This window comes from Salmo trutta, chromosome 6, assembly GCF_901001165.1.
Source record: "Salmo trutta chromosome 6, fSalTru1.1, whole genome shotgun sequence".
Classification (NCBI taxonomy): Eukaryota; Metazoa; Chordata; class Actinopteri; order Salmoniformes; family Salmonidae; genus Salmo; species Salmo trutta.
In genome coordinates this window covers 38041071-38067189 of record NC_042962.1, presented here as the reverse complement: position 1 = coordinate 38067189, position 26119 = coordinate 38041071, and the positions used below count along the sequence as shown (strand labels likewise).

At 43.2% G+C, this 26119-nt stretch overlaps 1 protein-coding gene across 3 annotated transcripts in view; it reads left to right on the top strand.

Moving 5' to 3' along the window:
- The window catches only part of LOC115195893 (MAGUK p55 subfamily member 7-like), a 298114-nt gene that overhangs the window by 98452 nt on the left and 173543 nt on the right, over positions 1-26119 (top strand). For 2 of the 3 annotated variants that reach the window (XM_029756238.1, XM_029756237.1), the window contains exon 2: positions 16618-16710. The gene's annotated coding sequence lies outside the window, so the exon portion shown is untranslated. Of the gene's footprint in view, positions 1-16617; positions 16711-16746; positions 16811-26119 lie in introns of those variants that run through there. The other variant, XM_029756236.1, reaches the window with a different exon arrangement.

The following is a 26119-nucleotide window of genomic DNA, read 5'->3' as shown; positions in this document are numbered from 1 at the left end:
CCCCGTCCAGAGTGTCCGGCAACAGTGCCCCGTCCAGAGTGTCCGGCAACAGTGCCCCGTCCAGAGTGTCCGGCAACAGTGCCCCGTCCAGAGTGTCCGGCAACAGTGGCCCGTCCAGAGTGTCCGGCAACAGTGCCCCGTCCAGAGTGTCCGGGCAACAGTGCCCCGTCCAGAGTGTCCGGCAACAGTGCCCCGTCCAGAGTGTCCGGCAACAGTGCCCCGTCCAGAGTGTCCGGCAACAGTGCCCCGTCCAGAGTGTCCGGCAACAGTGCCCCGTCCAGAGTGTCCGGCAACAGTGCCCCGTCCAGAGTGTCCGGCAACAGTGCCCCGTCCAGAGCGTCCGGCAACAGTGCCCCGTCCAGAGTGTCCGGCAACAGTGCCCCGTCCAGAGTGTCGGCAACAGTTGGCCCGTCCAGAAGTGTCCGGCAAATTGCCAGTCAAGTGCGGCAACAGTGTCCCCGTCCAGAGTGTCCCGGGCAACAGTGCCCCGTCCAGAGTGTCCGGGCAACAGTGCCCCGTCCAGAGTGTCCAGCAACAGTGCCCCGTCCAGAGCTTCCGGCAACAGTGCCCCGTCTAGAGATGGCCCGCAGTCCGGAGCCAGCAGAGACGGCCCGCAGTCCGGAGCCAGCAGATACGGCCCGCAGTCAGGAACCGACAGAGACGGCCCGCAGTCAGGAACCGACAGAGACGGCCCGCAGTCCGGAACCGACAGAGACGGCCCGCAGTCCGGAACCGACAGAGACGGCCCGCAGTCCGGAACCGACAGAGACGGCCCGCAGTCCGGAACCGACAGAGACGGCCCGCAGTCCGGAACCGACAGAGACGGCCCGGAGTCCGGAACCGACAGAGACGGCCCGGAGTCCGGAACCGACAGAGACGGCCCGGAGTCCGGAACCGACAGAGACGGCCCGCAGTCCGGAACCGCCAGAGTCGCCCTCCAGTCCGGAACCGGCGCAGCCAGAGTTGGTTGGGGAGTAAGGCCGGAGCCTGAGCCACCTCCGTAGTAGGAGGTTGGGGAGGGGGGGGGGGGTGTAGCACAAGAACCATCGGTGACGGTGGCCACCCTCCCTTCCCCCCCTTTAGTTTGGGAATATTTTTTTTTCGGTTTATTTTTGTGTTTTTGTTTAAGGTGCATCCGGGGTCTGCACCTTTGGGGGGGGGTACTGTCACGTCCTGACCAGTATAAGGGGTTATTTGTTATTGTAGTTTGGTCAGGACGTGGCAGGGGTGTGTTTGTTTAGAGTGTTTCGGGGTTTGTTGGGTTATGTTCTTGTTAGTCTATTTCTATGTTAGTTCTAGTATGTCTATTTCTATGTGGTGTTTGTTGGGTTGACCTTCAATTAGAAGCAGCTGCTCCTAGTTGCTTCTAATTGAAGGTCCTATTTAAGAGGGGTGTTTTTCTATGGAATTTTGTGGGTAGTTGTTCCTTGTTTAGCTGTGTGCCTGACAGGACTGTTTTTCGTCATTCTTTTTGTTCGTGTGTTTTTTTGTTTTTGTTTCTTCAAATAAAGGAGAAAATGAGCATACACATTCCCGCTGCGTTTTGGTCCAATTCATACGACGCCCGTGACAACATCTGTCATCACTATTATGTTTATTGATTAATTCCAGTTATTAATTAATTTTGGATTGGAAACGTATAGGCAGCTTAGCCAGCCCAATTTGGAATATAAACCAAATTTGATCACGTTCACATTTTCTCCTCACAAATTGCCTATAAATACATAACGTTACAAAATATGTTACAACTTCCCCCGGTCTCCCCTTACTAATAGTGAGTGTGCAACTTCAAATAATTTCCCCCACTTTTCCCTACCAGCGAATTAAGGAAGTTCTGACAAGCGTTTGAGGATATTTTTCACCTAAAGTAAATGACAGTAATTTTACGAGTAGAGTAGGAAGCCCAGGTTTCCATAGGCGAAATTTGTCTTGAAAGGAGTGTGAATATTTGGCCTGGCAAAGCGGTTTTATACGATGACAATGGGAGCTGATAATTTAAGTTTTTACTCCGCTGGTCTCGGTTGGTCCTCATTGTCCGGGAGCGAGTAAAGGCTGAGTAAAAATGTATTTAACACAGAGACGAGTGACCGAGACTGGTCTCGAGTACTACAACACTGCATGGTTGTCTCTGAAAAATGTACAAAATGTCAAATGTAATAATATTGAACTCAAAAGATGTCCAACGATTGAACAGGGCAATAGCTGAGTTTATCTGTCTGAATCAAGTGCCATTCTGTGACTTTTGTTGCCGTGGTATCGTTTTGGTATCGAGTATCGTGATGCTATCGAGTATTGTGATACTAAACCTGGTATTTCTGTATCATTAAAACACTACACACTGGCTATTATTTTAATGAGCTCCACCGCCAAACAAGACCAAATTTGGTTCGTCCAGATCGTCTATGTTTCAGAAGTTTGGACATCAAAGTACAGCACAATAGAGCTCAGTAGAGTACATCACAGTACAGTACCATAGAGCACAGTAAAATTAGAGCATAGTTCAGAAGAGTACAGTACATTACTGATTGCTTGTAATGATTAATATACATTTTATTTTTTACTGCTTCTTTTAATTGAAGATATTGAAAATGTTATTTTTTTTATATGTTTTATAGTTATTGTATGGAGCTAAATGTAATGATCAAGATGAGAGACTGACCATATTTAACCCACTGCAGTATAGGCAAGGATGCTGAAGGAGGCTGGAGGCCCTACACAGGATGCTAGCCTGGTTAAACCAGACTGAACATGATGAGTGCAACATTCAGTGTGGTTAAACCAGGCTACCTTGAGAAGCCTACTGCAGCCAAACATGCTGGCCTTACATAAAGACCAACTCTAGCTAGGCTACCTTTAAGACAATGATTGTCTACTCCTCATCTGCTTTTTGGTATATTTGTGCATGATCTTCAATGGGGATAAGGAAGCATTGGGAGTGTAGGTCTAGTCTAGTACTAGTCTACTTGTTTGTTAGTTTTCTGGCATGTTGTTTGCAGTTCCCGGCAGGCTAGAATATTGAACTTGGAGCTGGAGGATTAGGCTACCTGTGAGTGGTTCAGGCTGTCGCAAATCAGATTCTGAGCCTCCTCCTGTGTGTCTTATTAAAGCTCAAGGAAAAGACAGTGTGTGTCTGGCTAGCCTTTCACTTTCAACGGGCACATTCGGTGAGAAATTAGAATCCTTGACTCTTCTTCTTGCTCTTTGCAAAAGTCAGGCATTTATAAAAATGGTAACAGTGACCGTAATAAATAACCACTTTATTCTGCTATCAGGCTCACACAGTGTCTCTTTGTGTCCCTGAGGTACTTGCTGGCCTGGGAATTTAACAAGGTTGTTTCTTATTGGACAGCAAAGGGCATTTGTTCAGTTCATAGGCCTAGGACTGAATGGCTGCGTCTCAAATGACACCTATTCCCTTTATACTGCACTACCTTTGACAAGGATCCATAGGGCTCTGGTCAGAAGTAGTGCACTATATAGGGAATTGGGTGCCATTTGGGACACAGAGAGAAAAGCCCATTCCCATGTTCGTACTTAAGTCATCATGATGTAAAACTGTTTTTCACACTTCTTTACCTTTTTCCCCATTTCATTTAATCTCAGACAATTCCCCTCAGACAGTAATTTAAAACATCCTCTATTGGGTTTAACCATAGTTTCTGAGAAACTCTGGATTCTCCCCTTGGAGCTGTGTGTCAGAGTATTGAGGATGCTCAATGGCTTGGAATCTTCCTGTTAGCATAAATAAGACCTAATGGCTTTAGAGCCGTCCTCCCAGGCTGATTTAGATCCAGGCTGGAGCTTAGACAGAGGGCTTTGCTTCCATTGATTTATGCATGCTACATGCATTGAATGGATGAGAAGGAAGACTCAGTGGAAGTGGCGTCTATGGGTGGCATGGTATGATGTTATGGTACTTGAGAAAGGGACGTTTTAGACTCAGCCTTTAGCTGTCTATGGTCTTATAGAGTTATACAGTGGGGGGAAAAAGTATTTAGTCAGCCACCAATTGTGCAAGTTCTCCCACTTAAAAAGATGAGAGAGGCCTGTAATTTTCATCATAGGTACACGTCAGCTATGACAGACAAAATGAGGGAAAAAAATCCAGAAAATCACATTGTAGGATTTTTAATGAATTTATTTGCAAATTATGGTGGAAAATAAGTATTTGGTCACCTACAAACAAGCAAGATTTCTGGCTCTCACAGACCTGTAACTTCTTCTTTAAGAGGCTCCTCTGTCCTCCACTCGTTACCTGTATTAATGGCACCTGTTTGAACTTGTTATCAGTATAAAAGACACCTGTCCACAACCTCAAACAGTCACACTCCAAACTCCACTATGGCCAAGACCAAAGAGCTGCCAAAGGACACCAGAAACAAAATTGGAGACCTGCACCAGGCTGGGAAGACTGAATCTGCAATAGGTAAGCAGCTTGGTTTGAAGAAATCAACTGTGGGAGAAATTATTAGGAAATGGAAGACATACAAGACCACTGATAATCTCCCTCGATCTGGGGCTCCACGCAAGATCTCACCCCGTGGGGTCAAAATGATCACAAGAACGGTGAGCAAAAATCCCAGAACCACACGGGGTGACCTAGTGAATGACCTGCAGAGAGCTGGGACCAAAGTAACAAAGCCTACCATCAGTAAGACACTACGCCACCAGGGACTCAAATCCTGCAGTGCCAGACGTGTCCCCCTGCTTAAGCCAGTACATGTCCAGGCCCGTCTGAAGTTTGCTAGAGAGCATTTGGATGATCCAGAAGAGGATTGGGAGAATGTCATATGGTCAGATGAAACCAAAATAGAACTTTTTGGTAAAAACTCAACTCGTCGTGTTTGGAGGACTAAAAATGCTGAGTTGCATCCAAAGAACACCATACCTACTGTGAAGCATGGGGGTGGAAACATCATGCTTTGTGGCTGTTTTTCTGGAAAGAGACCAGGACGACTGATCCGTGTAAAGGAAAGAATGAATGGGGCCATGTATCGTGAGATTTTGAGTGAAAACCTCTTTCCATCAGCAAGGGCATTGAAGATGAAACATGGCTGGGTCTTTCAGCATGACAATGATCCCAAACACACCGCCCGGGCAACAAAGGAGTAAGAAGCATTTCAAGGTCCTGGAGTGGCCTAGCCAGTCTCCAGATCTCAACCCCATAGAAAATCTTTGGAGGGAGTTGAAAGTCAGTGTTGCCCAGCGACAGCCCCAAAACATCACTGCTCTAGAGGAGATCTGCATGGCGGAATGGGCCAAAATACCAGCAACAGTGTGTGAAAACCTTGTGAAGACTTACAGAAAACATTTGACCTGTGTCATTGCCAACAAAGGGTATATAAAAAAGTATTGAGATAGACTTTTGTTATTGACCAAATACTTATTTTCCACCATAATTTGCAAATAAATTCATTAAAAATCCTACAATGTGATTTTCTGGATTTTTTTTCTCATTTTGTCTGTCATCGTTGAAGTGTACCTATGATGAAAATTACAGGCCTCTCTCATCTTTTTAAGTGGGAGAACTTGCACAATTGGTGGCTGACTAAATACTTTTTCCCCCCACTGTATGTGTGGTCATCCAAACGTTGATTGGGTGAGGATGTCGGAGGAGGAAGTGGCATCTATGGGGGGCATGTTGTTATGGTCCTTGAGAAAAGGGAAGTTGTACTTCTTCTAAGCTTCCCTGGTGATGGAGGTTTGAGGTCTCAGACACTATTCTTTGGAGTGAATTATTCATTGTGTGTTTAGTAGGCGAGTATTTATGTGGTTGTCGGTTGGGCTCATAGGGTAGTGTTATGTAGTAGGTACTGTAGGTAAGAGTGGTAGGTAAGAATTATTCAGTATTCTCTGGAGTGAATTATTCATTGTCTCCCTGGATCCCCGATATGCAAACCCACTGTCCCCAGGGACACACACACATCCAAAACGGTCCGCACACTCATACTTTCATGTTAAGGCACACACCTAGGCCTTTTCTAATATGGGCAAAAGTCCATCCTACATGTCTCTCCTCCGTCCTCTCTCCTCCGTGACGAGAAAACCTATAAGTGGTCGAGGAGATGTCAGTTTGTTAGTAGGTGAACGGAAGAGAGGATAGTTATGTGTATCCTACCGGAGTCCTTCGTGAAAGCGTTTTAAAAATCTGCCACACCCCCCTTTGAATCGGCTTTAGTTGTGTCGGAGGAGAAAAGCATACACATGTTTAAAACGGTAAGTAGCATATTGTTTTTATCTATAGAATGTCTGGCACAACTAACTTAATTTGTTTTCATCACTTTACACATATATTTTGGAATCCAGCCCTGTAAAGGCGAGTGGAGGAGTATTATTTTATACAACCGCATTTCACGTTTCCTCTCCTTGCCGCCTCTCCTCGATTACCTTTGACCTATTCAAAAGGAGGCGAGTATTATTTTTTTGATACTGTAGGTAGTGTTAGCTAGCGCTAGTCGTCTGTACCTTCACCAAAACTCCAGTATTGTTTATCCTATTGCTTGTTCTCCATCTTCTTTGAAATTGCGAGCCAACATGTTTTCAGCACTTTTTTCACCCTGACTGACCCAAATTAGTTTTCTTATGCTCTCTCGTCTCTCTGCAGCAGACATATAGTGAGCAATATGTTTGGAATAACAAATGGAAATAAAATCGCAGTATAGAATCGCAATATTTATAGAATCGGGAGAATCGTAATGCATATCATATCGGTACGTAAGTATCGTGATAATATCTTATCGTAAGGTCCCTGGCAATTCCCAGCCCTATTATCTGAACACTGTGCGGGATGCTGACTTATCCCCATTGAAAATAAAATCCTCAAAAGTCATCCATGGGAAAGAACTGGACCTACCTTTCCCCAAAATACTTTTGTGACTGACTTTCGTCATGTGACCCATGTGTCAGGACAGAAAAAGGGTTGTGTGAGTGAATATCAAAGAGAGAGATTGACGAAGGAGCCTAACACTTTGTGAAAGTTTTGTTTTCTTTCTACGAGTAGACCTCATTTGACTGGCAGTTACTGGAGTCTAATTTTCTATGGGCCTCTTTCACCCAAGAAGTGTCTGTATGTTGTCATTGCTAAGAAGCTTAGCTACTGGATTAGTTAAAGCTACAAGTAGTAGGCCTATTTGGTGGCACAATAAGAGACCTAGAGGGGACCAAAATATAGCAATTGCTCTTTCTTTGAGAATGGTCCTATAAGCTGTAACACCTTGGCATAGAGGTTTAGGCTCTTATCAACTCTTATCCAGAGCAAATTACGTGAGTACATATCTGAAATCAGGATAGATAACTAATGAAAAACTGGACCCTGACAAAGACTAACATGCTCTCTGTTATATGAGTGAATTGTCTTGATCCCTGACTGACCAGCTGCTCTTTTTACAGTGGACATGTGTGTGTTAGTGTGCAACCTGACCTGGTGGCCAAAGCTGACCCTTTCCCTCAACATCCCCTCTTGGGATGTTTTTCCAGGTGGGGCCACTGTTTGCTGTCTGAGCTCCAGTTACCCACCCCTTCCCTAGAGAGAGTGCCAGTTCCTAGATCATTTTAGAAGACGCTCTTATCCAGAGCGACTTACAGGGGAGATCAGGGTTAAGTGACTTGCTCAAGGGCACATCAACAGATTTTTCACCTAGTCGGCTCAGGGATTTGAACCAGCAGCCTTTTGATTACTGGCCTAACACTCTTAACCACTAGGCTACCAGCTTACAGGGCAGAGAGGGTGGGGCAGGCTATGCCTGAGAGTCACCTCTTGTTATTACATGTACCAGTGGACACATGAAAGGTGTGTGCTTGTGTAGCCTACTGTACGTACAGTATGGAACACATTCTGTGTGTTCATGGTCTGCTGTGTTTAAATATAAGAGACACTCTTGCCTGGTTAAAAGCCTGGCCGGATGGTTCTAGTAGTGATTCCATTGTCTCACATCAGATGGTGTCACTCCTACTCAACGCTCGTCCCTCAACCAATTTATCTTGTAGGACGCGGAACTTATCTCTAAAAATCTAGATTTTGCTCATCCGCCTAACACTAGTTCGTAATTCTGAAAATCACTCCGCTCTCTGTAGCGATGATGCACTGGATACTACGGAAAACCATGCTCGATCAGCAAACTTGCTCCAGCTAGCATTCTAGTGCAAGCTTGTTTGAATGGCCAAACATCAGCTAGTTTGCCAGGTTCTTGATGAAGTTGTATGACACCAAAGTTATGGGACTGTTCTCAGAAATCCGCATGTATCTGACTCTGACAGCTGGCATTGTGCCTCGCTACTTTGTAACAATTGGCCAACACGATAACATTGCACAGAGCAGTCAGCTGTGCTGTAGAACTTGGCGCATCAAATAATCAAGGCAGAACAGATATGAAAACACATTTTCTTGCATTAGTTAAAATGTCACCACACTAGCTAGCTAGAGGGAGTATTCAGCATTGCATATGTGAACTGGCATTGGTAGCATCCCTGCCTTTCATTTCATATGGGTTGATTTGAGACTGGTTCAGCCAGCATGCAGACACTAGCTACGGTACCTTCAGAAAGTATTCATACCCCTTGACTTATTCCACATTTTGTTTTGTCTCAGCCTGAATTTAAAATGGATTAAAAAAAAGTTTTCACTCATCTACACACAATACCACATAATGACAAAGTGAAACATGTTTTTAGAAATGTTTGCACATTTATTTAAAATGAAATTATGGCTGACTAGTCGATTGTGTGATCGATAGGCTGTTGGTCGACCAAGATGCATTTTTTTTTTAGCAGTAGCAAATATATATATTTTATGGCACACAAGACACCTGTCTTATTCACAGCCATCTCAGTGAACTAATCCATTCAGGAGGCCAAGACTAAGCCATTGCGGATGCCGCGGGGATGGCACAGTTGAAGAAGAAGGGGATTGTGGCTAAAATGCACAATGCAAGTCTCTGGAATACACGCTCTCCAGCCAATTTGTGCGCATTCATTGTTTAATAGCCTCATTGTGTGAATAGTTTGCATTTGATTGTTTGTGTATATCAATTCCCCATTACATATATTACCAGTAGTACATTAGCCATTCATTTCTATAATTTCTAGTCTACAATGTTTGTTTGGTTAAGATCATTTCTGTTAATATGTTCGGAGAGCATTCAGCCCGCTTGACTTTTTCCACATTTTGTTATGTTACAGCCTTATTCTAAAATGGATTCAACTGTTTTTCCCCCTCATCAATTCTCCAGAATGACAAAGCAAAAACTGTTATTTTGAAATACCTTATTTACATAAGTATTCAGACCCTTTGCAATGAGACTCGAAATTGAGCTCAGGTACATCCTGTTTCCATTGATCATCTTTTAGATGATTCTACAACTTGATTGGAGTCCACCTGTGGTAAATTCAATTGATTGGACATGATTTGGAAGGACACATACCTGTCTATATAAGGTCTCACAGTTGACAGTGCATGTCAGAGCAAAAACCAAGCCATGAGGTCGAAGGAATTGTCTTTAGAGCTCCGAGACAGGATTGTGTCGAGGCACTTATCTGGGGAAGGTTACCAAAAAATGTATGCAGCATTGAAGGTCCCCAAGAACACAGTGGCCTCCATCACATGTTAAATCCACTTCAGTTAGTGTAGATGAAGAAGAGGACACAGGTTGAAGGATTTTTAAGCCTTGAGACATGGATTGTGTGTGTGCCATTGAGACAGTGAATGGGCAAGACAAAAAAATCTAAATGCCTTTGAACGGGGTATGGTAGTAGGTGTCACGCTCAACAGTTTCCCGTGTGTATCAAGAATAGTCCACCACCCAAAGAACATCCAGCCAACTTCTTGACAAAACTGTGGGACGCATTGGAGTCAACATTGAGGCTGTTCTGAGGGCAAAAGGGGGGTGCGGGTGTTCCTAATGTTTGGTATACTCAGTGTATATGTCAACAATCCTTCCTCCAAATGACTATACTATGGATTACATTTTGTGAAAATCCCCAATATCATGGTATTTTTTATCTGAGTTTTGTGAGGAATCACTCTAGTAGTACTACTGCGGTGGACTGCCTCTAACTCTGCTCTGACTCCTCTGTCAGTGATGGGGCCAGCGACCTCCACTCTCATGCTCGCTCTCTCTCTCTCTCTCTCTCTCTCTCTTTCTCTCTCTCTCTCTCTCTCTCTCACACTACAGAGAATCTCCCCATAAAAGTCAGTGTAGCATGAAAGCTGTCTTTCAGCCTTTTAAATTATGTGTATGTGTTCTGATGCCTGGCATCCTGGTGGTTGGCGGAAGGGCGTGGAGGGGTGTTGGGCAGGGGGATGGAGCATTGGAAGTTAAGACCAGATTTAGTCATTGTTCTTTCTCTTACGTCTGGCCTTCACAAGAGAAGGTCACGGTTGTTTTATAAGGTATCCTACATTTATTTGGCGTGGGCTATGGGCAAACAGTAGCCTGACCATCTACTAATAGTCTATATCCCCACATCCTCTCTCCCTACATCCTCTCTCACTAACTGACTGACTGACTGCAGCTCCCTTGACTTGACCTAGCATACACTGACTGACTGAGTGGCTGATCTGGCTGATCTGGCTAACTGACTTACTGACTGAGGACATTGTTTATGGAGAATTTGCCCCATATTCCCACATTGTGGCTTTAAAGTTAACCCATCCCTCTACTGAGTTGGGGGCACTGCGTAGGTACACTACTACTGTATTAGCCTACAATGTGTAGCCTACCACAACTGTCAGAATGGAGGTTACCCAGCAACCCTGACATTCAGAGTGACTGGGGATAGTGGAAAGGCTTATGGGTACCTGCTGCTCCACATAGGGGAATATGGATTCTGGAGAGGTAATTTTTTAGATCAGTGTAGATCCGCAATTAAAATCTCTAGACAGATGGGGGAGGCTGGTTTGAAGATGCCATAGCCTAATACAGACAGAAGCATGTCTGTTCTATAAAATATATTCCCAAATAAATGTATTCTCAAATATTTTATTTTGTCTGTAACACTGTGTGCACTGAACTAACGTGCATGATTGTTGATGACACACCGATGTTCAGATGAAGGGAATTAAATAGTCTATAATGCTCACGACAGCAGCGCTCAACTCAGACAGTGGTTTCTGGCCTACTGTAGCTGCTGAAGAAGTCATTCAAAGCCTATACTTCATCAGGATGTAACTTTTCAGTGCCACTATTTTTGCTATGTAATCTTGTTATAAAACTAAATCAGACAACCCCATAGTAGAATTGTTTACCTATTTACCTTGTCTGCTTGTTCTTGTGTGTTCTATGCAAGATACATTTTCCTCTCGAGTCAGGTTGCGAGAGAGCCATAGGAGGGAGAGAGCCATAGGAGGGAAACGTTATAAGGGAGTGCGTAACTGGCGGCAGGGAAGTCACGCGCAGGAGAGCAAAACTTGGTAATCAACGGAGTAGTTTTATTCATAAAACCACCGGTAACCAGAACCACAAACAAATGGGTACAAAACCCGTCGCGCACCAGAGAAAACGTGCACATGCACTTACAATAAAAAATTCCGCACACAAAGACATGGGGGGGAACAGAAGGTTAAATACACAACATGTAATGAGGGAAATTGAGACCAGGTGTGTGAGAAGACAAGACAAAACAAATGGAAAATGAAAAGTGGATCGATGATGGCTAGAAGACCGGCGACGCTAACTGCTGAGCGCCACCCGGACAAGGAGAGGAACCGACTTCAACGGAAGTCGTGATACATGTATTTGTCTTAAAAGGGCAATAACATATGTTGTAATAGAAAAAAAGATATTTCTATTTTTTTCTAGTGAAAAATAATAATTTATGTATTCATATTTATAATAAAATAATAATTATTCATAATAATAACAATCAGGATGTTTTGTCCATTGGGGTAAATGCAGATGGACAAACCCCATGCTTCAGCCTTTATTCATTTTATAGCCATTATGCTTTATCAATTGGGATACAGGTGATAATGCTTAAATGCTTATTGCTAATAGCACATCTGATAATGTAGCCCATGCGTAGGCTATATGCATGGTCCATATGTTAAAATAATTGTAATTTTTTTTGCAATATGTAATTGGGCCCCTTTCTGGAGGTGGAAATTATATTTTAGATGGTTTCAGCATAAATTAAATTTAATACAGTTTGGAGAAGAATGTCCTTTTAAAAATTCAGCAGGGCTGAGCATCTCAGTCCTTCTACATAATAATTCTCCCAGGGAGGACACCGGACCCCATAAAAGCAAGGGGACTGGAATTGGTTAAACCCGCAATTGAATACATGTACAAAATTCTTTCCCTCTTTCCCTAAAAGCATGAAGGTCTTGACTTTCTTACATGAAAGGATAGGTTAACTTGGCCCCAGACAATCGATCTAAGATCGACTTCAATTTCGGTCATGGGATTTTTTGCTTTAACCCTTGTGTGTGTGCGTGTGACAAAGAAAGAGAGCCCTACATGCACAAGTCCAGCCCTCTCAGGTGCTGCTCTCTGAGTGAGGGTGGTGTCGTGTCTTCGGCTATGCCGGATTAAGTGATATGACATGCTAACTTATAAAATGATTTCTCTGTAATTAATATTACCTGATTAAGCTAATCATGTAAATGTAATTAACTAGAAAGCCGGGGCACCACGGAAGAACGTTTATAGAGCCGTTATCTTCCGAATAAACTCTTAAAATACTTAGTAATATTTTACATTGATAGCAGTCAATATTAACCCTTATCTTATTTTCAGTCTCATAATGAAAGTTGTAAATTCTTGGTTATCTTCACGAACCCTGGCTAACAAGTTGAATCAGCAATACAAAATTGGGTTTAATTATTTATTTACTAAATACCTAAACTAATCACACAGAATACAAATGATGTCATACAGAAAACGTCCCGGTGGACGGAACCTGGTTACACAAAGGAAAGGGGGGTTGGGCTTGAATGAAAGAGCGGGAAGACTTAGGAACCACAAACAGCAGCTATGCTATCGTAAATACATTATCTTATGCATTCTAAATTACCGCCCATTTGGAAAAGGAAAATGCAATAAATATTTACTCTGAGCTGCGCTTCGGTAGATTGGTCGTAGATGCTGGCCGGGTTGGCCAACAGATCTTCCTGTACTCGGAACAATGTCTCTGGTGGTAAATTGGATACGTGGTGGTATCTTCGTCCGTCTGTTAGACTGGATCCGTCGTCCGTCCTTTCCTAGCCCATGTCGACAGCGGCCGCTGCTAACTCAACGGCTAGGAAGTATCACTTCTGTAGTGAATAAGCTCAAAGTTCATACCAGTTCATACCATAGCTCACGCCAAGGTTGGCTTAGTTCTGTTCTTGACATGTGTGTCCATCTAACGTAGAGGCTGCAGACCTCACGTACTGGAACCACCTGGTTATCTTTTCGTCAAAGGCTTATATAGTGGAGAGGGGGGAAGGATGTGTTTCATCGTTTATAACCCCTCCTCTTCACAGGGGTGGGCCACTGATCAAGCAGGGCACTTTCCTTATGAAAACCCAAATCTCTCATTTGGAAGCTGAAATTACATTTAATCTCCTAACAAACAATTTCAATATCAAACATTTCAATTGCATAACAATTCCATGTGACTCTGATAACTAGAGGGTGTATACTTTCCCAGGTACAGTTTATGTCATCCTGTCATCAGTCATAATGTCACAGATAACAATGAACTGACATCCATACTCATTACGTTATCAAGCATATTTCCAACTGGTTTTATTACCAAAATATGGTTCCTTTCCCCATTTGTTTGATGTTCCCAGACTCTCTATATTTAACAGGACAGCAGTCCTTCAGTAGGGTCAGTAAGAGAGGGGAAGGGAGAAAGGTATTTATGGGGGGGGTCATAAACCTTACCCACAGGCCAACGTAATGACAGTGGTGACAGCAGGTGTGTGTCTCTCTCACACTGGGGGGCCTGTCCTATTGACTGTGTGACCTCATCAGGTGGTGCCAGTGGAGATGGCCGCCAGTAATCTCATCCGCTGCCAGTGTTCTATTGTCATTCAAAGCAGGTAAGGTGAGGCAGGCAGTCGGGCACAGACAGGGCTGAGTGAGGGAAGCAAGGGGCTGAGGAGGGGGTACACCTTGGCTTAGCTTCCAACCAGCTGAGTTGTTAATCCCGTCGAACGAATGGCCATTCTGGAACTTTTAGGCCACTCTCATTTCTAACCGCCTGTCTAACCACACACGCTATCTCTGCTCTCTCTCCTTCCGTTCTCCCTCAGTCCACTCATTCAGTCGTTTCCCATGCAGAGAGTTCAGGTCTTTGTGGTGTTCTAACCCATAGTACTATGGCTGGGGGAGTTTAGGCCACATTCTTTATCATGCCGCATTCCACTGTCTCTCACACACACACACACACTTCTGTTTCAGGGATCACCTCTCTATGGCACAGACGTAATTCAATTTCATTAATGCACGGCGGCATGGCATGAGAGACTTATCTTGGGAAACCAGTGCCCGGACGGACGAAGTGGGGGCTAAAAAACACTTCAGTTTATTACAAAAGCTCATTAAGGAGAAAGGGTTCTTTCTACACTGCTGGACCCAAGCAGACAGACAGGTCACATATCCAGGGTGGCAAAATACAACCATGCCAGCCAGAAGAGGAGCTCTAGCCTCTCTCTCTAGCATCCTTTTGTAATCTCCATAGCATGCTAGCAGATACCCAAAGACTTGTAGTCATTGCACTACGCTAATTAGCATTGGCTCGCTAAACTGCTTCTAATAGGCTTGTCACGATACCAACATTTTACAAACGATACGATACCAGGCCAAGTATCTTGATACCGAGTAGTATTGCAATACCACGAGGGAAATAAATCAGTGGCCTAGCATCCTGTTCGCCCCGTCCCCTGGACGCCTTCACGTTTTTGAAATGTTCTCCACTGTTCATTTGCTAGTATTTGCAAAGGCCTACCTGTGATTTGGCTGAAGGAATGGGAGGAAGGAATATACATCAGTGGAGGCTGCTGAAGGGAGGACGGCTCATAATAATGGAAAGGCGCAAATGGAATGGCATCAACACACACACACACATACACACACACACACACACACACACACACACACACACACACACACACTCTCTACCACAAACACACACACACACTGCTCCCAACTTTTAAAACGTTAGGCGCCAAACAGAATTTAAGGAGCACATTAAATAAAGGTTTGATGTAGTTTTGGCTTCAATTAGACCTATATAAATCCTACCTTTTTGAAGCACTTCTCATGAGTATCACACCCTTTTTCTTTCTTCCTGTGCCAATAAAATGTGCCTAAACTTATTGTCAAGTTACCAGGTTGTTAGCTAGCTAGGCACCATGACTGAACAACGTTGTTTGTTATCAAACCAATAATTAGCGACCGCGGCATTAGTTTAAAATGGCCTGCGACATGGTTTGTGAAATTATATCAAATGCGCGTGAAAAAAAGGCATCTCCGGGAATATGGGTCAGATTTTTGTAAACGTTTAGGCTGGAGACAGGCCGTTTTTCTTTGCTGTGAAGCTGCAGGCATATATGTAGCTGAGTGGTGCTCCATTTTCCCTATCTGACACTCAGGGGCTGCATGACAGTGAACTTGCAAAGTCTACTCCGACTGGTTTTTGCTCTTGAATATAACCAGACCCTGATGAGTCTTCTGTTAGATTTATGCATTTGTTACATTGGAGCAGCGCGGAACTAGCAGGGTTGATACAATGTATGATTACACCTGCCACAAGTGATGTGAGCATGAAAGTGAAGTGGATATCATTGGACCTCTAGTGGCTGCTGCTTCAATTCAACTGAATTTATAAACTAAACTGACTTTATTAACATTTTATAACAGGCGCCAGCATGTTCTATAGATCGGTAGGGCTGAAAAAGTCAGTAGTATCATATAGTATCATATGAAAGGGGGAAGGGTATTCAAAAATGTTGGTATCATAAGTAGCATGACATTTTGGTATCGTGGTACCAGTATAACGTGCAACACTAACTTCTAGCTTCTTTCATACTGGACACAGACATGAAAATGGTATCCACGAGCTCATCTGACTTTGGGAAGTAGATAAAACGCCTCATTGCTAAAATCCTAAAGTATTCCCTTAATAGGATAGCGGAGTGATTCGGAGAGTCATAGCTTGCTCTATCCATCATTAGCTACGTAGTCTCTCTCACCATGCTGAAGGCAGCACAGGAATGAGTTGCAGGGAATGCCTTTCATGGTCTACTCTGGACTACGCTGTATTATTTATGTGTGCAGTCACCCCCATCTAGTGGTGATTGGTGGTAAATGCATTTGAGGATATTTTCTGAATGACTTTTGTCCCCATATATGAATGGCACTTCCTCAGAAATGTTTATAGTAACTCCTGTTTATCTCATCTGTATGCAGTGTGTAAAATCATTTAATTCTCTCTCTCTCACAATTCAATTCAATTTAAGGGCTTTATTGGCATGGGAAACTTATTTTAACATTGCCAAAGCAAGTGAAGTAGATAATAAACAAAAGTGAAATAAACAATAAAAATTAACAGTAAACATTACATTCACAGAAGTTCCAAAAGAATAAAGACATTTCAAATGTCATATTATGTCAATATATATCTCTCTGACAGGCTCTATAAGGCGGTAGAGGGAAGTGAAGGGGTGGAGAGTTACGAGCCTTCTGGCACACTAACTGAAGGAACCAGATTAACAAGTCTGATTAGGTGAGTTGCTGCTACCCTCTCTGGGTGTGTCTTTGCCTTAGTGTGTGTGCCTGTTTGTATGTGTCTGCCTGTGTATGTGTGTGTATGGAAGAGAGCTCAGGTAAGCCCTTTGTATTGTCTGTTAATCGCGGCTTAGTGTGTTTCTCCTTTCCTGTGACTTGCTTTCTTTTGAACATAGGCCTACTATGTAAGCCTAACTGGCTGACTAATTGTTTGCTGAAATGGTATTATATCTGTATGATATGCGCCTACTGATTGCTAGTAATTCTAGCAGCCTTATTAGGTTGCATCTCAAGTGGCACCCTAGTATTCCCTTTAGTTCACAACTTTTGACCAGAGCCCTATAGGCTTTGGTCAAAAGTAGTGCACTATATAGGGAATAGGGTGCCATTTGGGACAGAGCCAGAGACTGACTCACCAGATGGCCCAGCTGGTGTCTTCTGGGATAGTTGAACTTTGATCTTCACTCTAGAACCTCAGCTCATATGCTAGCCTGACCCTGAACAGAACACCTGCCTTCAGACTGGAAGATCTCTGTCTCGGGTCTCTCTCTCTCTCCTGCTTTCTCTCTCCCTCTCTATCTGTCTATCTCTCTATCAACTGTAATGTGTAAAAGACAGACTGCCTGAAGGGCTTACAGAAAATGTAACATGTCAAATTAATTTGGTTTCCATCACTTTTTATTGAAACAAGGCAGGGAAACTTTTAATAGAGTCTTTAATGCATTAAAAGGGCTTGGTCCGTGTGTTAATGTGTTGCGTGGAGGGAAGACCCTGCTGTGCACATAAAATGACCTCAACGTTCCTGGGGCAGACACTGGAAAGATGGGTTCATATACTGTACACACACACACACACACACACACACACACACACACACACACACACACACACACACACACACACACACACACACACACACACACACACACACACACACACACACACACACACACACACACACACACACAGACACAGAGGCGTGTAGCCTAGTCGTTAAGAGTGTTGCTGGTTCAAATCTCAGAGCAGACTAGGTGAAAAATCTGTTGATGGGCCCTTGAGCAAGGCACTTATGTCACGTCCTGACCAGCAGAGGGAGTAATTGTATTAGTATTTGGTCAGGACGTGGCAGAAGGGTTTGTGTTTTGTATGGTTTTCTAGTTTGTCTATTTCTGTGTGGCTCCCGATCAGGAACAGCTGTACGTCGTTGTTCCTGATTGGGAGTTATATATTAGTTGCTTGTTTTCACCTGGGGATTTGTGGGTAGTTGTCTTTAGCACTGCTGTTGTGAGTATAGCCTGTTAAACTGTCTTTTGTCGTTCTTCGTGTTGTTATTCTTTCCGTGCTCTCTGTGTTTAATAAATATTCAAGATGAGCATCCACATTCCTGCTGCGTTTTGGTCATTACAATACGACGACACCCGTGACAACTTAACCCTTATTGCTCCTGTAAGTCGCTCTGAATAAGTGCGTCTGCTAAAATGTCGAAGAAAAAAGCACACACACACATAAATGCACACAAGCACACACACACTTTATGTGGAAAGACTAGCCTCACATGAGCAGCATATGGCCCTGGTCTGGCTCTGTACTGATCCTGAGCTGTTCAAACACCGCACCTTCACCTTGACCTCCCAACCAACCAACCACACGCTGAAATCTTTTGGAACTCCATCTGAGGCCTGTTAGGTCAGAGGTTCAGCCATTCAGGCGAAGGTTCCTGTGGTGTAGATATAGCAGCCTGCTTAGTTCCTCTGTTTAAGGTTAAGGCATCCAGCCATATCCAATCTATGCTCAAACTTTTTGAAGTATTTGAAAGAGATATGGTCATCTCCATGTAAAAGGGACCATGAGCACTAACATGTGAAGTTCATAGGAGCATGTCAAATGAAAGCTAAATCTATATTTCTTTAAAAATAAGGCATGTATACATTTCTCAACCATCTTCCATCTTGATTTCATGTCAAACAGATGGAAAAGGGGTCTTAGAAAAATACCTCTGTCAGCTAATATCAACATTTAGATTTAGTTTATGAAAAAAAATTCTGCCTTCTGTAAGTTTAAGTTGTGCAGTTAAAAAAAATTATGATTGCTTAGGCACTATCTTTGAAACTATAGGCTATTTTTGCAAAACTCTATACGCTATTGGTTTCTGAGAATATGAAATATACTTATTCATGTCACTGAGGGAGAGAGGTTAATGTATAACGTTTACATTATGTAAGGATATGTTATTTTTAGCCATCAGGGATCCTATGGGAGGGATCCTCTGGTAGGAGAAGAGACACAGTCTGGTACCAGGCACCATGACAGCCGTGAGATGGGGTGGAGTGAGCACTTTGGGGTAGAGGTCAGATGAAGTGAGGAAGAACAGATATCACTAAGGCTATGTCTAGCAGCAGAACTGCATTGTCTGTTCAGATTAGAGGTCGACCGATTAATCGGAATGGCCGATTAATTAGGGCCGATTTCAAGTTTTCATAACAATCGGAAATCGGTATTTTTGGACGCCGATTTGGCCGATTTTTAAAAAATGTAAAAAAAAAATTGTTTTTGTTTTTAGACCTTTATTTAACTAGGCAAGTCAGTTAAGAGCACATTCTTATTTTCAATGATGGCCTAGGAACGGTGGGTTAACTGCCTTCTTCAGGGGCAGAACGACAGATTTTTACCTTGTCAGCTCAGGGATTCAATCTTGCAACCTTACGGTTAACTAGTGCAACGCTCTAACCACCTGCTTTACGTTGCACTCCACAAGGAGCCTGCCTGTTACGCGAATGCAGTAAGAAGCCAAGGTAAGTTGCTAGCTAGCATTAAACTTATCTTATAAAAAACAATCAATCAATCATAATCACTAGTTAACTACACATGGTTGATGATATTACTAGTTTATCTAGCCTGTCCTGCGTTGCATATAATCGCTTAGGTACACGTTGCTCCAACCATAAACATCAATGCCTTTCTTAAAATCAATACACAAGTATATATTTTTAAACCTGCATATTTAGTTAATATTGCCTGCTAACATGAATTTATTTTAACTAGGGAAAATGTGTCACTTCTCTTGCAAACAGAGTCAGGGTATATGCAGGAGTTTGGGCCGCCTTGCTCGTTGCGAACTGTGAAGACTATTTCTTCCTAACAAAGACAGCCGACTTCGCCAAACGGGGATGATTTAACAAAAGCGCATTTGCGAAAAAAGCACAATCGTTGCACGACTGTACCTAACCATAAACATCAATGCCTTTCTTAAAATCAATACACAGAAGTACATATTTTTAAACCTGCATATTTAGCTAAATGAAATCCAGGTTAGCAGGCAATATTAACCAGGTGAAATTGTGTCATTTTGCGTTCATTGCACGTTGTCAGGGTATATGCAACACTTTGGGTAATTTGTCCGAATTTTACGTAATTATGACATAACACTGAAGGTTGTGCAATGTAACAGGAATAACGTTTTGTTTTCGAGATGATAGTTTCCGGATTCGACCATATTAATGACCTAAGGCTCGTGTTTCTGTGTGTTATTATGTTATAATTAAGTCTATGATTTGATAGAGCAGTCTGACTGAGCGATGGTAGGCAGCAGCAGGCTCGTAAGCATTCATTCAAAATAGCACTTTTGTGCGTTTTGCCAGCAGCCCTTCGCAATGCATTGCGCTGTTTATGACTTCAAACCTATCAACTCCCAAGATGAGGCTGGTGTAACCGATGTGAAATGGCTAGCTAGTTAGCGGGTGCGCGGTAATAGCGTTTCAAACGTCACTCGCTCTGAGACTTGGAGTAGTTTTTTCCTGCTTCGAGGGTGGCTGTTGTCGATGTGTTCCTGGTTCGAGCCCAGGTAGGAGTGAGGAGAGGGACGGAAGCTATACTGTTACACTGGCAATACTAAAGTGCCTATAAGAACATCCAATAGTCAAAGGTATATGAAATACAAATCGTATAGAGAGAAATAGTCCTATAATTCCTATAATAACTACAACCTAAAACATTTTACCTGGGAATATTGAAGACTCATGTTAAAAGGAACCACCAGCTTTCATATGTTCTCATGTTCTGAGCAAGGAACTTAAACGTTAGCTTTTTCACATGGCACATATTGCACTTTTACTTTCTTCTCCAACACTTTGTTTTTGCATTATTTAAACCAAATTGAACATGTTTCATTATTTATTTGAGGCTAAATTGATTTTATTGATGTATTATATTAAGTTAAAATAGGTGTTCATTCAGTATTGTTGTAATTGTCATTATTACAAATAAATAAATAAATCGGCCGATTAATCGGCATCTGATTTTTTGGCCCGCCAATAATCGGTATCGGCGGTGAAAAATCATAATCGGTCGACCTCTAGTTGGGGCGGTATGCAAATTGGAGTGGGTCTAGGGTATCCAGGATTATGCTGTTGATGTGAGCCAGGGCCAGCCTTTCAAAGCACTTCATGTTACTGACGTGAGTGCTACGTGGTGGTAATCATTTAGGCAGGTTACCTTCACTTCCTTGGACACAGGGACTATAGTGGTCTGCTTGAAACATGTAGGTATTACAGACTCGGTCAGGCAGAGGTTGAAAATGTCAGTGAAGACACTTGCCAGTTGAGTACACGTCCTGGTAATCCGTATCGCCCCACGGCTTTGTGAATATTGACCTGTTTAAAGGTCTTGCTCACATCGGCTACCGAGAGAGTTATCACACAGTCGTCCAGAACAGAAGATGCTCGCGGCTGGGTTTCCCTTTTTAGTCCATAATAGTTTTCATGCCCTGCCACATCCGATGAGCATCAGAGCCGGTGTAGTAGGATTCTATCTTAATCCTTATTGACGCTTTTCCTGTTTGATGGTTCGTCTGAGGGCGTAGCGGGATTTCTTACAGGCGTCCGGATTAGTCTCCCGCTCCTTGAAAGTGGCAGCTCTAGCCTTTAGCTCGATGCGCATGTTGCTTGTAATCCATGGCTTCTGGTTGGGATATGTTCATAAGGTCACTGTGGGGACCACGTCGTCGATGCACTTATTGATGAAGCCGATGAGTGAGGTGGTAACCTCCTCAATGCCATTGGATGAATCCCGGAACATATTCCAGTCTGTGCTAGCAAAACAGTCATGTAGCGTAGCATCCGCGTCATCTGACCATTTCCGTATTGAGCGAGTCAATGGTACTTCCTGCTATAGTTTTTGCTTGTAAGCAGGAATCAGGAGGATATAATTATGGTCAGATTTTCCAAATGGAGGGCGAGGGAGAGCTTTGTATGCGTCTCTGTGTGTGGAGTAAAGGTGGCCTGGAATTGTTTTTCCTCTGGTTGCACATGTGACATGCTGGTAGAAATTAGGTAAAACGGATTTAAGTTTGCCTGCATTAAAGTCCCCGGCCACTAGGAGTGCCGCTTCTGCATGAGCATTTTCTTGTTTGCTTATGGCGGTATACAGTTGGTTGAGTGCGGTGTTAGTGCCAGCATTGGTTTGTGGCGGTAAATGGATGGCTACGAATAATATAGATGAGAACTCTCTTGGCAAATAGGGTGGTCTACAGCTTATAATAAGGTACTCTACCTCAGGCGAGCAATACCTCGAGACTTCTTTAATTTAGACATTGCGCACCAGCTGTTATTGACAAATAGACACAAACCCCCGCCCCTAGTCTTAACAGACGTTGCTTCTCTGTCCTGACGATGCATGGAAAATCCCGCCAGCTGTATGTTATCCGTGTCGTCGTTCAGCCACGACTCGGTGAAACATAAGATATTACAGTTTTTAATATCCCGTTGGTAGGATAGTCTTGATCGTAGATCATCCATTTTGTTTTCCAATGATTGCACATTGGCCAATAGAACAGATTTTAGTGGAGGTTTACTCACTCGCCTAAGAATTCTCAGAAGCCAGCCTGACCTCCGCCCCCTTTTTCTCCGTCTTTTCTTCACGCAAATGACAGGGATTTGGGCTTGTTCCCGAGAAAGCAGTATATCCTTCACGTCGGACTCGTTAAAGAAAAAAATCTTTGTTCAGTTCGAGGTGAGTAATCGCTGTTCTGATGTCCAGAAGTTATTGTCAGTCATAAGAGACGGTAGCAGCAATAGTATGTACAATATCATATTATGTACAAAATAAGTAAAAAAACAAGTTACAAACAATGCAAAAAAACTAACAAAATAGCACAATTGGCTAGGAGCCTGTAAAACGGCAGCCATCCCCTCCGGCACCATTCTAATGATAGTTACTCATTACCTCCTCCATTTCTTTAATCTTCCTGCACCTCCCTCCCCTCCTCTCTCCACCCCCCTCCTCTCTCCACCCCCCTCCTCTCTCCATCCCCCCTCCCTAACCCTCCCTCTCCCTCTCCCCCTAACCCTCCCTGTCTCCCTCTCTCTCCCTGTCTCTCCCTGTGTCAGGCCAGGCCTGGTTTGTAGCTGCGTTTTAATTTAAGAACCCCAATCCCACATAAACTTAACAAGTATTACCGACTATTACCGCCCTGCAGCCTCTCGTCTGGCCATTTGCACGTCTCCTAAACACAGTTCAATCTTCTGCTCTGCCCGTCCAGCAGTGCTTCGCCTGATAGTGTGTGTGTGTCTGTGTGTGTGTGTGTGTGTGTGTGTGTGTGTCTTTCTGCTCATCCAGCGCAGCTCTCCTAATAGGAGAGGACCGGGTGACATTCTGGCATGCCTCTGGAGAACAGCTAGGCTATTCAACAATGTGTACACACAAACACACACGCAAACCGTACCCTTTTTTCAACAATTAATTTTTATATTTTCCACAAACAGAGCAGCGTTTTGCTCCTCGGTCCTGGCGTCCAGGAGTATTTTAGTATTAATATTTAACAATATTTCCATCGCAAAATGTCAAGCGCATGAGTTTGCGAGCGTTTCCCTTGACCACAGTTTAATAAGCTGTAATTATATACCGTTCATGAAACATACTGCGGCTGTGTTATGTGTTTATTGTTAGGTACATGTATTTTGACGTTCCTAGTATTTTAATATTCAGTCTGCATAGTTTCTTTATTGATTTGCTGAATGATCTAATTTGAAAGTACCTGAGTCCCAAATGCCACCCCATTCCCATGTGTGCCCTATATAGGGAATATAACCCATTTGGGATCCCATTTGGGATACAACCCGTAACAGTGTTTTTTCGTGACTGCCACTCCTTATTGGAACTTGAAGTGAAGGGACCCCTCATTTTCTACTGTATTTATTTATTTTATTTATTTTGCTCCTTTGCACCATATTATTTATATTTTAACTTTGAACTTTCTTCAAACTACAAATCTACCATTCCAGTGTTTTTCTTGACATACTTTATTTGCTTTGCCACCATGGCATTTTTTGCCTTTACCTCCCTTATCTCACATCATTTGCTCACATTGTACATAGTCTTATTTTTTTCTACTGCATCATTGATTGTATGTTGTTTTACTCCATGTGTAACTCTGTGTTTTTGTATGTTGTCGAACTGCTTTGCTTTATCTTGGCCAGGTCGCAATTGTAAATGAGAACTTGTTCTCAACTTACCTACCTGGTTAAATAAAGGTGAAATAAAAAATAAAAAATAAAAATCTGCACAAAAACACCCTTAACCTGAAACCCTCCCAAACCTCATCCTCTATATTTCCAGAGCTGCTCTTTCTCTTCCCCTCCCTGTCTCTCCTTCTGTTTTTCCCTCTCTCCCTCTATCTCTCTCCTCCCTCTGTCTCTCTCTCTATCTGTCTCTCCCTTCATCTCTCCCCCTTTCCTCTCTCTAACCATGCAGCATCACAGCACAAATATTTGGATGTGTGTTTTATGGACTGGAAGCGCGCTCTGTCTGTCACAGTATGCTCTTTATGGGGAGCACGTGCACACATGTGAAAACAAGATAGTGTACTCTTAAAACTGCACGCGCCCACTAATGACACGGCATGCCTTTAACAACAGCCTGCGTCTGAGGCGTGAGTTACTGCCGCGGCAACAGGTTACGAGACAGAGACCAAGGGAGACCCGGCACTCAGATATAGATACACACACACAAACAGGGCTCAGATTTACAGGCGGAGGGGATCTTAGGCGGGATTTAGAAGGGTTGGGGAGGAGGGAAGGAGAAATAGGAGAGGAGGGAAAGGGGGGATAATGGAGGCAGAGTGGTGTGGTATACATGTTGTGTATTTTCTTTTCTAGCTTGGAGATAGTTGAACATTCACACACTAGAAGTCTGTGGATCTGGTCTGTGGATATCCTACTTGCTGTGTTCACTATCAGATCACCCCAGGAGAGGGCACCAGTGAGCTCAGGCCATACTAAAGAAATTGTACACGAGAGGGCGACTTATTTTAGCACAGCTTTGCTGATCTACGGTATGAGCCGCAGCACAGCTGTGCTAGAAATGTTGTTTAATACAACATCAAGTGTACAATAGCTTTTCTACAACAGGTCACCAATTAAAAAAGAAATTAAAACATTTATAAATGTCTTCATAGGCTAGTATTTCATCCCTCCACGAGAATATAGTCCCTACACAAATGTATGTTTTCCAGCCAAGCCGGCCAGTTGTTTGTTCTACTGTATTGGCATTGTTATAATTTAAACTGACTGGCTGTTTGTTCGATTGGAATTGTTGCCAGCTAAGCCCTCAGGTCGTCCGTTCGACAGGTTGCTATGGGCAGGCACCGCAGCTGCTGACAGTGATAGCGTTGTCCGTGGTGCTGAATTTAGCGGATCAATCATCATGCTCATCAGGCAGAAATACACTGTAGGCTACACTTGCAGCCTACTGCCGGACCATTTTACAGAAAGTGGAATTATAACACAGACAATTTATTTATTTCAATCACCCACTAGACGATTCTATGCAGACTCTTCCCCCTTCCCCCTTGCCTTCCCCCTTCTCCCTTGCTAGCTAGCCAACTACACAGCTAACACAAAACTGAGACAGAAAACCAGCTGCATTTTGTTTTGTTTTACATGGGTATTGACATGTATTTGTATATACAGTTGAAGTTTACATACACTTAGGTTGGAGTCATTAAAACTTGTTTTTCAACAACTCCACAAATTTCTTGTTAACAAACTATAGTTTTGGCAAGTCGGTTAGGACATTTACTTTGTGCATGACACAAGTCATTTTTCCAACAATTGTTTACAGACAGCTTATTTCACTTATAGTTCACTGTATCACAATTCCAGTGGGTCAGAAGTTTACATACAGTAAGTTGACTGTGCCTTTAAACAGCTTGGAAAATTCCAGAAAATTATGTAATGGCTTTAGAAGCTTCTGTTAGGCTAATTGACATCATTTGAGCCAATTGGAGGTGTACCTGTGGATGTATTTCAAGGCCTACCTTCAAACTCAGTGCCTCTTTGCTTGACATCATGGGAAAATCAAAAGAAATCAGCCAAGAACTCATAAAAAAAATGGTAGACCTCCACAAGTCTGGT